This window comes from Mastigoproctus giganteus, chromosome 5, assembly GCF_048544385.1.
Source record: "Mastigoproctus giganteus isolate SK-2022 chromosome 5, ASM4854438v1, whole genome shotgun sequence".
NCBI classification, from domain to species: Eukaryota; Metazoa; Arthropoda; class Arachnida; order Uropygi; family Thelyphonidae; genus Mastigoproctus; species Mastigoproctus giganteus.
Window position 1 is genome coordinate 233,801,460 of NC_143579.1, and position 16,341 is coordinate 233,817,800.

The window sequence follows — 16,341 nt, forward strand, 5'->3', positions numbered from 1 at the left end:
ACAGATACCAAATTTGCCCTGCAAAGTACCACAGTTTATTATTCTCATATCTGAGATGATACTGTTTAAAATTTTCAACTGTATGTCAGTATTTAGATCAATACTCTAATTCTTATTAACTCTCAATTACAAACATCTAGTTTTTGCCAATTTTTTTGCAGATATTTAGACATGCATCAACCAGCTAATAACCTTAACACTTCAGAATCACCCAACTTGTCTTCCTCTTCATTTATATCATGTTATGGTGGTTGTTGTTATTAAAGAGTTTTAAGCACATCAGCAACTTAGACCATACTGCACCATTGCACATTGTCTGTACAATTGTGTATTAACAGGCTAATTTGCATATTGTGTGAGCTGAAAAATCCAGAATGACTAACAGGGGAAACCCTATTCTCTTTATATGAGATCAGCTAAACTACAGCCTCAATTAATGAGAACTTAAAAATTGCTAGAACCCAGCCCTCTCCAAATGAGTGGCAAGTGGTGAACTCATTACTAGTGTCACAAAGGGCATATTCATATCTTATAACCCTATTAAAGAACAGAATAATCTCACTGCATTTCTGTTTCATTAGTTGTTTTGAAATAGCACCATTGAAAGTCTCATGCTAGTGGTGATCTACATTGTGTTAATCTTGGGCAGTTACTTTGCTTTAACTAGCTAAATGCATTGTATTTTTTTTTTTTGTTAATAGTGTATAAGCTTGTTTTCTTGCATCATTTGCCTCTACTAATAATAATATACATGGAACACACAACAGCCTGGAAAGGGGATTTCAAGTACTGCTGTAACAAGTAATTCACCACAAAACAAGTAGATACATGGGCTGTGTTACAGTAACTAAGAGTAAACAGTACCGCTATTCAACACATGCAGGGCATTCTGGACAGAGCATATTTACATGTACACTAATGATATGAGCATTGTGAATAAATTTGATGAATTTTAAGTGCTGATCAAGTCATCAAATGCAGACATTGTGGGGATATCAGAGACATGGTGACACTTAGATATAAGGGATGCAGAGTTTGAATATGGGAAGTACAATGTAAACAGAAAGGAGAAGAGGGGGAAAGGTTATGCACTTACTTAAGAAGCATACATTTAAATCTAAGGCAGCGCATCCAGTTGACATGGTGACCAGTGCAATGGTGTCAGTTTGGTGTGACATAAACACTAGGAAAACAAAAATGAGAGCAGAAATGTGTTATAGGCCAAATGCCTGTGATGAGTATAACAAACAGATATACAGGAAAACAGTGTATTTGTAAAAGAATATGGGAAGTTTACCTCAATATGATACGTAGAACACTTCTGTATGATACTCTCCAGGAATTAAAACGAAAACAATTAAAAAATCAAATTTTACAATACAGTAAGAACTAATTAACAATAATTAAAAATCAAATGAACACAATTAAAAATCAATTTAACACAAGTCAAATTAATTTAACGAAAAAATTGAAAATCGTTTTGCAATTTTTTCATTAAATTAATTTGACTTAATTTTTAATTATGTTCATTTGATTTTTAATTATTGTTAATTAGTTCTTACTGTAATGTAAGATTTTCAATTTTTTAATTGTTTTCGTTTTAATTCCTGGAGAGTATCATACGGAAGTGTTCTACGTATCATATTGAGGTAAACTTCTCTTATTCTTTTACAAATATTGATATCAACATAGAACATATTGAGCATTATAGCTCTGGTTCATACTAGAAAAACAGAGTGCACCAGTAAATCAGAAAGTCTTGTAATGGGAGACTAGCATTTTTCAAGATACTGACTGGAACTTGTGAGCTGGTTACTCACACTACTAGCAAGACTTTTGTGGATTTTTTGAATGACTGTTTTCTACAGTGGAATGTCAGAGAGGCAATAAGAGGAAGCAATATTCTTGATCTGATTATCAACAGTGATACTTCATGCATTAAGAATCTGCAGATAAAAGATCCACTAGGTGGCAGTGATCACGGTGTACTGATGTGGGACTGTCAAAGGTGAAAGGAAAGGCTTTTGCTTTCTTACGGGTGACTACAGTGGTCTCAGGCAGTTTTTAAATTCATTGTAGTGGAACCAACTAATGATGTTTCCAAAAGTAAATCTAAATGGGAAGCATTCATGGAAGCAATTATAGAAGCTATTAAGCTTTTCATACCAATTAAGAAATACAGTTCAGGGCTTAGACCTAAGTGGATGTCAGTTGAACTGATGAGACTTGTGGGTTTAAAGAGGATAAAAATGTATGGGATGCATAAAAAGTATCAGGTAATAGATACCTATGGTAGGTAGAAAATAGTCAGCAAACAAATCACAAAGGGAGTTAGGCAAGCTAAGGCAACTTAAAAGAGGTCTCCAGCAAAGAATGCAAAAAAAAGCAGCAAAGATTTTTTTTGCTTATATAAATAGAAGTAAGTGAATGAACCACATTGGTCCACTTCATGTTGATGGGCCAACTATTGATCCTGCTCAGGTTGCTGACAAACAGTAGGTATTTTGCATCACATTCACACACAAAGAATTCTTTTGATAAGGAATGCTAGTAGTTTATCAAACTAACAGGAAACTAAATGATTTTGTGGTAACTGAGAGGAAAGTGGCTGATGCTTTATAAGCTTTCTTTCTTGCATCTCATGTCACTACTAATACTAAATACATTGAAAAACATATAAAAATTTTATTTTTAAAATAAAATATGACAATAATAGAAAAATATTGCACACTGTGAATTTGTTTTTTTACAGTAATTCAAGTAATTCTTATCTATAGGCAAGAAAATTTTGTACAGATCAAATATGTTAATAATTTTAAGAAAATGATACAGTTCAATAATTGGAGATTACTTAAAATACCATTTATAATTGACTTAATATGATAGAATAGCTTAATTTATTATGGTACTCACCTTTTTTTTATAATCTGCAATTGATGTTTGAATAGGGTGGATGATAATTTAAATTAGGAGTAAGTAAGTTGGGGTTTAAAAACAGAAATTAAAATATGCACAAGGAAGTAGAAGTGCACGTCTTCGTCCTTGGTTGTCAATATTAAAGTTGAAAATAAATGGTTAACACTGGAGGCCAACAGCCATAACAAGTGGCTTTCGTTATCCAAGTCTTCAGTTGGCAATGATGGGTTGAGAGTGAACATGTGTATTTAAGAAAGCTAAGTTACCATGATGCTCCTGGTTACATGTGGAAATCTCAGGTGCATGAGATTCCAAGCCGATGCAATGTTGTAAGGTACTTTGGTATTTAATACTTGGAGATTGGAATGGCGGCAGAACCATTCTATGACTAGGGCTTCATATTGGAAGATTTTAAAACTGGATTTTAGTTTTATAATGGGAATGGCTGAGTCTACTAAGGGGGGGGGGTGATTGTGAGATTGAACATGTGATGCTAGTTCTGTGTTGGTTTGGCCTGTCTTAAAACTGTCGTAGTGGTAATACGCACATGTGTTTGATGTTTTAATAGAACCATATTTTGAAGTTGTGCTACCAATGTAACATGCATTGCAGTTAGGTTGACATTTTATTAGGTAAATAATATTGTTCACATCACTGATATGATATTTTTTGTGTGTCTTTGTATGAATTAAATAATGAGCCAAGTTTATTATAAGTTGAGAATGTGAGGGTGATGTTGATACCTTTGAATATGTGGCGGAACTGATTGTAAAAATTACTATGTTAAGGTAGGATAATACGTAGATTATTATTAGAGGTGTGTTTGGGTGGATTGTTAATATTATTTTGGACGGTGAAAATGGTTTGTTGAATTAATTGAGTGAATGTGTGAATGTGATGCAAAATACCTACTGAGATGCTAGATATTTTCGATTTCTCAATCAGATATACCAGCAAATATACGGATTACCTATGGGATTGGGGATCTCAGTCCCCTTTTCTGAAATTTACCTAGCTTCAACAGAAAAACTATGCACTACAACCATACCCCCCAGATATAAAATTATTTATAAGATATGCAGATGACATTCTTTTAATAGGACCAAAATCCATAATAGACAATCTTTTCATTAAATTCAATTCAGTAGACAATAGATTAAAATACACCCTAGAACTTGAAGAAAACGGACAAATTAATTTTCCGACCCTCAACCATATAGGAATAACACCAAACTAGGAACAAGAATTTTCAGAAAAAATACCCATACTGGCAAGTACCTACATTTTGATTCGCACAACCCCCCAACATAAAAAAAGCCATTCTTTATAATCAGATTTACAATGCTATAAAATACAGTTCTACACAAAACAATCATGAACTTCAATATCTTACAACAAAATTCATATCTAGAAGGTACCCGACTCGATTAATTCAACAAACTATTTTCACCATACAAAATAATATTAACAATCCGCCCAACACACCTCTAATAATATACGTATTATCCTACCTTACCATAGTAATTTTTACAATCAGTTCCGCCACATATTCAAAGGTATCGACATCACCCTCACATTCTCAACTTATAATAAACTTGGCTCATTATTTAATTCATACAAAGACACACAAAAATATCATATCAGCGATATGAACAATATTATTTACCTAATAAAATGTCAACCTAACTGCAATGCATGTTACATTGGTAGCACAACTTCAAAATATGATTCTATTAAAACATCAAACACACGTGCATACTACCACTACAATAGTTTTAAGACAGGCCAAACCAACACAGAACTAGCATCACATGTTCAATCTCACTATCACACCCACTTAGTAGACTCAGCCATTCCCATTATCAAACTAAAATTCAGTTTTAAAATCCTCCAATATGAAGCCCTAGTCATAGAATGGTTCTGCCGCCATTCCAATCTCCAAGTATTAAATACCAAAGTACCTTACAACGTTGCATCGGCTTGGAATCTCATGCACCTGAGATTTCCACATGTAACCAGGAGCATCATGGGAACTTAGCTTTCTTAAATACACACGTTCACTCTCAACCCATCATTGCCAACTGAAGACGTGGATAACGAAAGCCACTTGTTATGGCTATTGGCCTCCAGTATTAACCATTTATTTTCAACTTTAATATTGACAACCAAGGATGAAGGCGTACACTTCTACTTCCTTGCGCATATTTTAACTTCTGTTTTTAAACCCCAACTTACTTGCTCCTAATTTAAATTAAAATTATCATCCACCCTATTCAAACATCAATTGCAGATTATAAAAAAAGGTGAGTACCATAATAAATTAAGCTATGCTATCATATTAAGAAAATGATACAGGAAAATAAAAACTATTTCACTACAGTTATAGGGACCACTTGAATTAAGTACTTTTTTGGGGGAAATACAAATGCCAATTTTATGTCAGTTAGCTGGAAACAACTGAATTAAATATTTGGAAAACAGAATTAGAGACTTAATTTCATTAATTTTATATATATGAAGATTATATCGAAGGTTACAGTACATAGCTATTTTAAATCTAGAAAACTGGTAGCCCACCTTTTTTGGTGCATATCAGGCACTCTACTGAAGCAGCTTAATATTTGAGCTAGCTTCTGCCAACCAGATGATAGATTTTGGAGCAAAAGTGGAAGGGGGATGAGCTTTTACATATTTCATAATATGAATTAAATATTAATTAAAAATAACTGTGTCAGCTTGAAGCATTTTAACTTTAGATTTCAGCAGATGGATTTAAATAAGTCTACAGTCAAAGAAAATCCCCAGATTTCTGTGCATTTTCACATTTCTTATAAGGTGGTTTTTGCAAACACGTAGAAAAAGAGGCGATTAATTTTCCTAGAAAATTGATAAATTAGTAGAATTTTGAGGGTTATGAGAAAGTTGTAGAAAAGAAATTCTTATATGTAGAAAAGAAATTCTGAATTATTTTCAGGACAGAATTAACAGCAGTGTTATTCTGAAGAGACAGACTCCTTGGCAGACCAGGAAATACACCAAACTTTGATGTCATCAACATAGGCAATAAGTAGTAAACTGATGTGAACAGAAGAGGAAATGCAGAAAAATGAAAAGTAGATAAAGTATTTCCTTGAGGAACTGATCTAGAATAAGATTAAAGTACTAGGTAGTATTTCAGATGAAAAAGAAGATGTCAACCAGGCATAGAGTAATAATCATATATAAGTTCAATGAAGGAATTACGATTAAGTGTCAGAAGTGGTAAAAGATATCTAAATAACTAAGATTTAGTTGTGAATTTTCATTAACAGTTGCTATTGATGGAATTTTCATTAATAGCAGCATCAAAAGTGGAAAAAAATATCTAAATAACTAAAATTGGGTTGTTAATTTTTATTAATAGCAGCAGTACCAAAAAAATAGGGAAGAGAATATTAGAGATGGTTGAAATAACCTTCTTACCATAAAGAATTTGAGAAAGTGATTGGAAATAATTTGAGAAGTTAGGAATGAAGGCAAAATCTTTTTCAAGAGTTAAAGAAGAGACAGAAAAGAAGCACCAATCTTTTAAGTTGAGATGGCCTAGAAATTTTCTGAGGGGCATTTTGTATAGCAACCATGTAGGAGGGAAAAAAAAAAAAAACATTCTTAAGGCAGTGCATAAAAACATCTGTTAAAGAGTCAAGCAGATAAACCCTGGCTATCTTAATTGCACGTGAAGGAATAAGGAATTTAATGTCAAGAGATATTTGCATAAATTCAGTGACAAAACCACAACGCAAACATATTCACTTTACTAAATAGGAATACTTTTCTTCTTTGTAAGCATCACACCACCCATATGTTTCAGTCCTATTTTGAACCTAATAAGATTGGCAAGTTTTAAAAATTAGTGGCTTGGCTTCTCATGTGAAGCTAAGCCACTAATTTTTAAAACTTATAGTATGTTTGGTGATGGCCTTATTGTTTAATTACTATATTCACTTGACAACAAAATCAGCAGAACATGGAATGAACTGTGTGAAATATCTGAAGAGCTAAATGTTACATAACTTTGAGTAGGTTACATATTCTGTAATACTGTAAGCAAAAGAAATTTTTTACTCACTATTTAAAGACCTATGTATGCATCAATCTCTATCATCAGTTATGAGGAGCACAACTTAAATTATCAAATTTTATATAGCTGGCATAACAAAGTATATTCTTAACACTTCTCATGCCAGTTTCAGTTTTTTTATTATTTAAAATATGCTTTATATATTATTTTCCTTTTATAATGCATGTCACAACTCCATCAAGTGATCAAGGCATCATCTAACAGATGCTATATTAGGTCAGCATAAAACTAACCCAGTCCTTCAAACAGATGGTAACAGATGGCAAAATAGAATAACCTTGCCAAACAGCAGAACTGGTTGCATTTGTCAACCTAGCAACAATAATACCAACACCTAAGCCATGAAAGAAGCCTCTCTATTTTTTTTTTTTTTTTAAGATAAACTCTACTGACAGTATTTTTCATAAACATTTAAATAAATAAATGTTTATGAAACCAGGTATTTAACTCAGACCAGGTACCTAACTGATTAATAAGTACAAATTACAGCAGAACCTCAAAAATCCACAATTACCAAATACTGTATTCAGATTTTTGATAATTCTGGATATTTCCCCAAGGGCAAAAGAGAAATATGCTAGCCAAACTTAAAAAAAAAAAAAAAAAAAAAAAAATTCATAAATTCACCACAGGTTCTGGATTTATGAATTACGTTTCATTAATAATTTCCAAACACCAATTTATTTTTGTTTTACATATTTCCTAGACTGTATTCATTATTTCTATGTATTTGTAATGTACAAAACCATTCATTTTGCAAAACATTCAATACAGCATAGTATTGAATACACTGTACCACTTAAGGCATAAAAGCAAGTATTCAATTTTTAAAGAGGTTCAATTGCTGAAATCATATTGCACTATTTATACTTCATATTAAAAATATTGGGTAATCACACACTCAAAGCAGCATTCAAATCTGCAATCCTTCAGGCTATTTTTCAGGAAGCATGCTACCCACTACTATATCTTATCTAGCAGTACAGATTACCATTTTGGCTTAATTCTGGCAACTGTTGTTCTGTGGAAGTTGCAGAGATGACATGAATAATTGCATTGGACATTGTACATGAACAAACGTTGACTCCATGAGGTACCGAAACTATTCCGGATGGATACTCGCCCATGTACACTGTTGCGTTCCATTACCTCAGAATGGAGGACCTACAATGTTGTTCTGTGGAAGTTGCAGAGATGACATGAATAATTGCATTGGACATTGTACATGAACAAACGTTGACTCCATGAGGTACCGAAACTATTCCGGATGGATACTCGCCCATGTACACTGTTGCGTTCCATTACCTCAGAATGGAGGACCTACAATGAAAAGCACATTTCACAGATGGGTTGAGATCTGCTAACTGAGCAGACCAATTAAGTATGGTGAAGTCACCTTCATGCTTGTAAAGCCATTCCCAAATAATCCATGCCTTGGAACAGGTCATCTTATCCCACTGGAAGTAACTATTACCAGGTGAATAAACTGTAAGCATAAAGGGATGTGCCTGGTTGGCAGCAGCATTCAAGTAAGCTATGGCATTCAGAAATTGATCCCTTAATATTGGGGGACCTAATATCAATGGATGCCGTGAAAACACACCTGCTCAGGGTTGCATAGCAAATAATGAGTACATTGAATCACGCTGCTATCACCATACCCAGGTCCTGCCAGTAGCATGAAACAACTGAAAATGGGATTAGTGGGACAAGGAAACTTTTTTTTTTTTTTTTCCCACACCTCAAATGTCTAGTGTCAGCATTCCTGTGCATCCATAACTATTTGTTTTTAACCAACAAGAGTGGAATCCAGTAAGGCCATCTGTTGCTATATTCCATAAGTGGCAGGGTCTAAACATTGTGCATTCAAATGTACCATGGTACATTCTTAGTACACTCACTATACCAGGAGTCAGCAACTTTTTTCTTTGTGAGTGCAATTTTTGCTCACTACAACTATAATCTTCATGCATGCCACTTGAACAGGAGTATCTGAAAGTTGAGAAAGTATCTTTCCATCAGCATGCTGCAAAAAATCTTCCCGTGGGCTACTTTGTGGTTTGCATGACAGGGGATCATGCAAGCTAAAAAACAGTGCAATAATTGCACCAACATATCTAACACTGACTTATATTGCACTCAGTCATTTGGGTTGCATAGCAAATAAATATTTTTGATTAGAAATTACATAACTGAATTAAAAATAAGAGGAAAAACAGAAGAAATCAGTCTATGAGCAATGACTCTGGTCACTCCTGACCATGACAGTGACTACTGCCCATTCTTTGGAAGGTGGCTGATCGACTACTCTAGCTCAGCTTCTTAGTTACAACATTCTGTTTTGCCCGATGAAGGAAAACTGGTTAGATTGACTATTGTTGTTTGTGTGCTACTGCTATCAGAATATAGAGGCACCCCAGGGGCTCACATCTGGTGAGTATGGGCTTGGCACACCCAGGGTCCTGAGCTGGATATCATCATTCTTCTCTTCTTGGTGATTCCCTTCTACTTTTGACTCTCTCTCTCTCTCTCTCTCAGGGTAGCTCGGGAATTTTTTTTTTTGGCTGGTGCAGCATAAGCCTCAGGCTTCCTTGCACCATATAGCTAATAATAATTGTGTGTGGGGGGTTACAGCCCTGAATTTTGTGGTATGCATTCTTCCAATGATGCTGAGAGGCAAGTTAAGTGTTATAACACTGTATGTTACTGCACTCATCAGTTATGTGTGTCATATAGTGGTAGTGGAAACTCTGACTGAATCTTATTAAAAGTCTGAAGACCTTTCGAGTACTTTGACTAGATCACACACCCTGGCATCAGTATGGTGCCTGACACACCCAGCAGGCTGATGAAGAAAATCCTGGCTCCCTTGCACTTTCTATGATGTAAACCTTGTATTGGGTAGGTGATATAAATTTGGTTTTGCTTACAGTTTCTTCATAACAGCAGGAACTGTAAACACAACTCAGGCACAAGATAGCAACAAATTAGTTCAATGATCACAATATGAGACCAAAAATGCTTCATACAGTATTTCAGTTTTTCTATCTGATGATCTTATGCTGCATTGATAAACAAAAGCAAACAAAAAGCAAGACTCCTCATTAGCTGTGAGTTAAATCTGTTTTACTATTAATTTAAATATTTGGAAAAATATCATCATACTAAGACAGTTACATCACTCGATTTCATACAGACAAAAATCTTGGTTCAATGGATGCTGTCCATTATTTTTGAAGTCTCTCAAATCAAGGGTTTACTAAAATATACCCTTTGTATTACTTTGCAGTTGATGTAGATTGTCAAATATAATGATTAATTAGGTCATAATAACAACAAATAAATTATCTATATATTCAAAATATACTGCTTGTTTCCTCACTCCCAGTTTCAGTGGTTATAAATATCTCCTTTACAATGCTTAATTTAGGATTCAGGTTTTTAGAAGCCTATTCTAATGTTTGTCATATGCACATACTGGTAAAGTATTTCAATATGAAAAGGGTATGAAATAATGGGGCTAGAAATAATTAGATTTAAGCACAATAAACAAAACCAGTAATAATTACAGTAAATAAAAGTCAAATAGAAGCTAAAACAGCTTTATTTTGCACAGTAATTGCACTGATCCAGGCCTCCCTTTCCCAGGTCCCTGTTGCTTTTGGTTTCTGTGATGTATATTCATTACAGTGTTCCTCTCCATTTTCAATTTCTGTGTGATACATCTTTGTCAGCTACATTCTGTTATCATACGAATTGACTATTACATAATTTTTTATTTGCAACAAATTTATATAATGGTGAATTTGAAGTCTCTCTCTCTCTCTCTCTCTCTCCCTCTCCCCACCACTTTACAGTGAAGTGTTTTTTACATTATATTATTGTAATTGCTATTAGATAAGAAGTGACATCAATAAAATTTACTCTTCTTTATTTCATTCATGCTTTATATGAGTGCAATCATGATTTTATTATATTCACTCACAGTATTGTGTTTCTTACAGTGTATCAATTTCTTTGAGTGAAAGTAGAAAAAAAAAAAAAAGAGTAAAATAGATTTTCATTTAATTAAAATTTTGAATAATTAATATTCTGATAACTGGAATTATACTGGCCTTTTCTCCTTTGCATGGTCAAACTGGATTTAACATGAATATAAATCCTATAGCAAATTCATATAAACATTTTTAGTAATGATTTACAAAATTAACATTTCTTTTATTTTTGTTTAGTTTTAAAAAGTTTATTCTGGCAAATTTAAGTTATATGATTATTCAGCTAGAGCTTGAAGTGCTGTTAACTTACTCATTAATTTGTTCAGCAATGGCTTATTATAGCAGCACTTCAAATACCCTGTTACGGATCTTTCTTTTATAGACTACAACCTGGGAAAAAGTGGTGCACCTCTCCTTCCTCAGGGCATGTTTTATATAGTTTAATTCTTTTCATATTTCACTTCCCATGAACTTCAAATTTTAATGACGGATTTTGAGGTGAGTGCTGCTATAATAAGCCATTGCTGAACGAATGAATGAATTTTTAATAAGTTATTATTCTGGCAAATTAATTTGGATTACAGAGATTCTCCCCCCCATAGTTTAAAATCCATTGCTCTACAGCACTGATGTCTAAATAGTGGACTGATGTTTGGTGACAGCCCAACACAAATTTTATTGCCCACAAAAACACAATCAGCAGTCCATTAAAAAAAAAATGAAATAAATTGCTCATTTATGAAGAAACAAGTAAAAAACACAAAAACAACACTTTAGAAAAAATAAATAGTTTCTGTAACTTTTATTTTGCTTATAAAATAATCGTAATGATTGCATTCATATATTTTCGCTCATCTTGCTTCACCTACAGCATTATATGGCTCAACTGCAATGTGATAACTCAAAAATCTTCACTTTTAAGGTTTAAACATAAATTGCAAAAATAAGATACATTTTTAATCAAGAAAAGTTTTGCACACAAAACTCTAATAACATATAGTAGAGAGAAGTCATTACTATTCCTGTAGGCCAGTGTTTCTCAAACTCTCGTCCGTGACAGTTTCAGAAACACTGGACTAAAAGAATGTGACTTGTGGTCTGTAAATATGCTTCAGGATATCTGCGAATAATGTCTGACATTTCTTATTAGTATTTAAATATTGAAGACATTTAGGGCATAGAGAGGATTTTAAGTGTTGGGATCCACAAAAAATTTCCAAGCTAAAAAGGATCATGAAAAGTTTTAAGCTATAAAGGCTTTACATCACTACAGCTCGAGAACCACTGCTGTAGGCTAAATAAACCTGCAATTCACCAATCTAGAACAATGTTATTTCTCAGTTTTGTCACATAAGTGCTATAGGCAGAACATATTTTTTACAAAAAGAATGCCATATTTAGGATTATATCACTTTTCCAGATAAAGCAAGTTTTTTTATTTTTAAGAGTTATATATTTTTTCATGTCACACTTTTGGGACTTTTCCTCATTTTCAGTAATTTCAAGTTGATTAGGGTAAGCATCACAAATAAAAAAAAAAAAAAAAAAAGGTAAAATTTAATAACATTTGCTTCTCATACAAGATAATTGTGATTTATTGAAATTTATGGTATAGCAATAACAAAACTGCGCATGTAAATATTTTCTTTAACCATACCATTTAACTATATCATATTTTAAGTTTTGTGAATGGCAAATCTGTAATGCATTTAAAGCCTTCTCCTGAAAACAAGCAAGTTTTGAGCTAGATCACTATTCTTGCAGATGAGCAATAAGAATGTATAGTCAATCCTCCAGTCAATTTTATTTTGTTCTTTTACCAACCCCTTAATGCAAAAAGTTGGGGACTGCTGCCCTAGAGATGTGAAGAAGATGGGACAATAATAAAAATGTTAGCCACACATTTTTTTTTTTTTTTTTGTGTGTATAATTTGGGAGGAAGAACTATATCACAAACAGAGTCAAGGAATTCATTCAATGATGGTGCATAAATATTATTCTGAATTGCTCTTTGGTAAGCTGTCCATCCAGATAGGCAAACTAGATGGTTGTCTAGGACACCAAATTTAACAAAAAAAAATTAAAATAAAAAGATTTGAATAAAATAATGATGTTATTATTCAATTCCTGTACACTTATGCAAGAAATATGAAAAACCATTTCTGCAGGTTTCTGAGAATTTATTAATATGTCAAATATTTTTATTGCAAAAATAATTATTTTAGTGAGATTCTTTCCTAATTTATGACATGGGGTTAAGATGATTCACTTGGCAGTTCTGATAAGCAATATCTTGCCATGATAATTTGGCCACTCGGAAAAGTGTTTACCATAAGCTCAGCCTACATCTGCCCTTGGATTTGGGAGGAGAGTTTTTTTTTTCATCCAGTTGTTGCAATTAAGTCTGGAGTAAACAGGCAACACCTTTCATGATGTCATATAACAATTAAAATATCAAAATTGGCCCACGCGGAAAACTAATAACAAGCGTGTTTACAATTTGCAATGCTCTCAATAATAATTAATTCTCAACGCCACAGGAAAAATGAATGAGCGTTTTTTTGTTTGTTTATTTTATTATTATTTTATTTATTATTTTTTTTTTTTTTTGACATGCCCCAACCGATTTAAGAAAATTTTCTGAACTTAACAATACAAAAAATAAATTAATAATAACTCATTCGAAATTAATACCATGAATTAAACCGCTAGTGCAATAAATGATATAATTATTCAGGTGTAAAGCTACTACTAGAAGAGTTAACTATCAAATTACAGATGATGACGAAAAGTAACAACGAAAATTTCGCAAAAATTACTAATTCAAAATAAATCTAAAATATTAATAAATGTACTTAATACCTTTTGCAGCTCTCCTTAACAGATGTATAAAAAATCAAACTTCAGTTTTAACTCGTTCAGATAAAAATGATTACAGCAAATAAACTTTCCCATTCCTCAAGAGACTTGTGTCAAAAAGGATGGGATCTGTTGCTAAGCAACAGTACACAACTTTCATGCTGTTACGTAAGATTAAGAAATGGTGCTCCACTTCCAAAATCTCAAATTTCTCATTCCCGTAATATTATTTATAATCGTCGTAATATTATTTATCAACCAATGAATCACTCTAACAATTTTCAATATCTACTATGTTTAGAATGTATAAAATTACACTAAATTAAATGTCAATTTTTTATTATTTTTTTTACATTAACCTCTTTCTGACTAACCTGTTCAGTTACTATTGATGCAAAATCAATTTTTGATTGATGAATGCTTGTAGTTTATATGGACTTTCTGGTATCTGTTAAATGTACAAAAGTAAGAAAATGACATGCACTCATTTAAATCGTTATTACATAAATGGGTAGATATTTATGTACTTACCATTAATATAACAATAACAAATCCAGTACAGTACCCTAAAAACCCCGAAGTTAGGCAACTATACTTAAGCAGTTGTACACTTTCGACCCCATTTTTCCTCAATAACCATGCCAACGTGGCACAATTCACAATGTGAACTAATAGTTCATGCTGCGTGGATGCTACTAGACTGCATCTGAACACAGCAGTTTTCCACTTATACGGAACTGCAGGCTGCGATATATGGAGACTTACACCATATGTTAAAAATTCCATAAGGGCACATAACAAATAATAGTAAAAAAGAATAATTTTCACTGCTGCTCTCAGAACACATTGATAAAGGCTGTAAACATTCTTCTTCTTTTAATTTCCTGCATATTTGAATTTACCTCGTTAACGAATGACAGTAGAAAGATGGAGTAAGTGACCTACAAATGCTAAAAATAATACCGTCAAAGAGTAATTTCTAAATATGCATTTCTCTTGTAAATAAGACTTAAAATAACTTTATAAGCATGAATAACAGTTGCTCATTATCTGAATCCAGTAAATTACATTTAAGCAGCTTTATTAAAATGGAAACGTAAAATTGGCATACATCTAATCTAATCTACTGGGGTTCTAATCTACTAATTGTTTGATCGAATACAGTGGTTCAACCCTTTTTGTTGACCTACTCCTTACAACTTTCTAAAAGAATGCTGCATGTTATTATTATTATTTTTTTTTTTCCAAAATGTATGCTCCCTAAATACATTTTCAAGGTAACATGGATTTATAATACCATAAACTGGCGTTACTTTACACGCTTTCAAGAAATATAAAAATTTACATCCAGCATATGACAACAGAAAAAAAAAAACATCGCCGTGTGATGTTTTGTGACAAAAAAAAAAAAATTGTGGTATTAGACTCACGGTAGTGGAGAATGAAAGAGACGTGGGGGTAAATTGCAGCGTCTGGGGACTAGACACCTGCGAGTTGATCTAATTGAGGTGTATAAGGTCTTGAATCGGTTGAGCAGGCTCAATTCTGATGGGATTCTTCCTCTTGCTCAGATTATAAACCTGAGGGGGTATAAATTCAAACTGAAGCAAAACAGAGTATAAATGTGCGGTATAATTGCCTTTAACCACCAGAGTATAATTGCCTTTAGCCACCAGATAATTGATTGCTGGAACAAACTTCCATCTGTAGTTGTGGAATTTTTTTTTTTTTTCTCGCTGATGGTACATAAGCTTGCTTTATTGTATCACATACCTCTACTACTAAGTTGTTCATCAGATATCTTTCAAGAGCACAAAAGGTGATATTGTTGTACACGTTGCTACTAATGACATTAAGAGTAGGCAAGCTTCAGACTTATTTAACAACCCCAGGTGCTCACATCTGGTGAGTATGGGATTGGCACTCTCAGGGTTTGGAACTGGATATCATCATTCTTCTCTTTCTTCCCTTCTACTTTTGACTCTCTCTCTCTCAGGATAACTTTTTTTTTTTTTTTTTTTTGACTGGTGCAGCAAAAGCCTCTGGCTTCCTTCCACCATATGGCTAATAATAATAAGTACAAGAGTAACGTTGAAAAATAAAAAAAATTACAAATTAGGGTTAAATTTTAAAGTGTCTGCCACTTTAACCAGACAAGAGACTAGGCAATATATGATTACAACCATATCAATCAATTCGACCCTGTAGAGATTGTGCAAGGATCATAGGATGGAAGTTTTCCCACCGTGGTCTGTGCTTGTTCACAGGACTGCCTTTACAGGGACGGGATACACTTCAATAAAAAGGGTGCAAGAGTATTTTGTAATGCTCTTGAAGCAGTGTTAGGTGCTACGGAAAGCTGCTGACCTTGTGAGGGGAGGAGTATATATAGAGCAATAGATTATAAATTGACACAGGCAGATGTGAAAGTGGTTCTTGCACTGCTGCTTT

At 33.2% G+C, this 16,341-nt stretch overlaps 1 protein-coding gene across 1 annotated transcript in view; it reads right to left on the reverse strand.

Moving 5' to 3' along the window:
* LOC150086286 (spermatogenesis associated 6-like protein) overlaps positions 1-14,457 on the reverse strand; it is a 168,659-nt gene extending 154,202 nt beyond the window's left edge. The window contains exon 1 of the mRNA XM_090374849.1: positions 14,422-14,457. The gene's annotated coding sequence lies outside the window, so the exon portion shown is untranslated. The remainder of the gene's footprint in view (positions 1-14,421) is intronic.
* Between the last annotated feature and the right edge of the window lie 1,884 nt (positions 14,458-16,341).